Source organism: Octopus bimaculoides, chromosome 12 (genome assembly GCF_001194135.2).
Source record: "Octopus bimaculoides isolate UCB-OBI-ISO-001 chromosome 12, ASM119413v2, whole genome shotgun sequence".
In the NCBI taxonomy this organism is placed as follows: domain Eukaryota; kingdom Metazoa; phylum Mollusca; class Cephalopoda; order Octopoda; family Octopodidae; genus Octopus; species Octopus bimaculoides.
The window spans coordinates 52,245,552-52,246,519 of NC_068992.1; positions in this window are offsets into that span (position 1 = coordinate 52,245,552).

Sequence of the window (968 nt, forward strand, 5' to 3'; positions counted from 1 at the left end):
ATTTAGAAACATCAAGATACATCTAGGTAAACTTTACATCAATGCATCAATTTTCCTGTTCAATCTAAAATAAACCGTAAAATCTTAATAGCCTCATTTTTAATATATCTTTTACGAAATGTAATTTTTATGGTTTAATTTTAAAGCTTAAATGCAAATATCATCCCTTCTCTATCAAATCAACTAATTAACTCTCATTCACTGCAACATTTACTTTGTGTTACAATCTATAAAACTATTAATGTCTTTGACACTTCTGGTCTATATTATTGTGTCACACAAGCAAATCTTTGATTTCCATGTATTATTTTTACATTGCAATTTTGCCTTTGTAGTTGTGGTTTATTTTGCTGTTATAAAACAAGCACTGGTACAAGCCAATGTTTCATCTACAAAGATACAATGATAGACTGTAATAAAAAAAGAATTTTTTGTTTTGTTGTTAATGTTGTTCATGTTTGCTGTTGTTTAAGTAGAAGATGTATAAATATAGTGTGGTATAGAATATATCTCTAGCAGATCAAGCAATAACATGAATACCTCAGTATGAGATGAAATATTCAGCCTCTCAGACCTACCCTGCAATGTCATACTAAATAGAAATAAGTACATCATTGAAATCTCAAAGCTATGAGATAATGTCTGATTAATTGAAAAGAATAGGAAAGAATAGAATAAATGAGGATTATATTTGACAAATTATCTGAATGCTAAAGGGTTAAATTTAGCTGAAAAAAAAAATCCTGAATTGGGACTAGTTTGTAATCCTTTCTTCACCCCTAAGTGAATCCACCAACCTATAGTATGTATTGGAAATTGTAATAGATTTTAGTGAATACAACTGAAAGCAAATATATTTATACATAAGATTTATTTAATATCCAAATATATACATACCTGAATATCTATACACAGACAGATAGACACACACACACACACACACACACACACACACACACACACACACA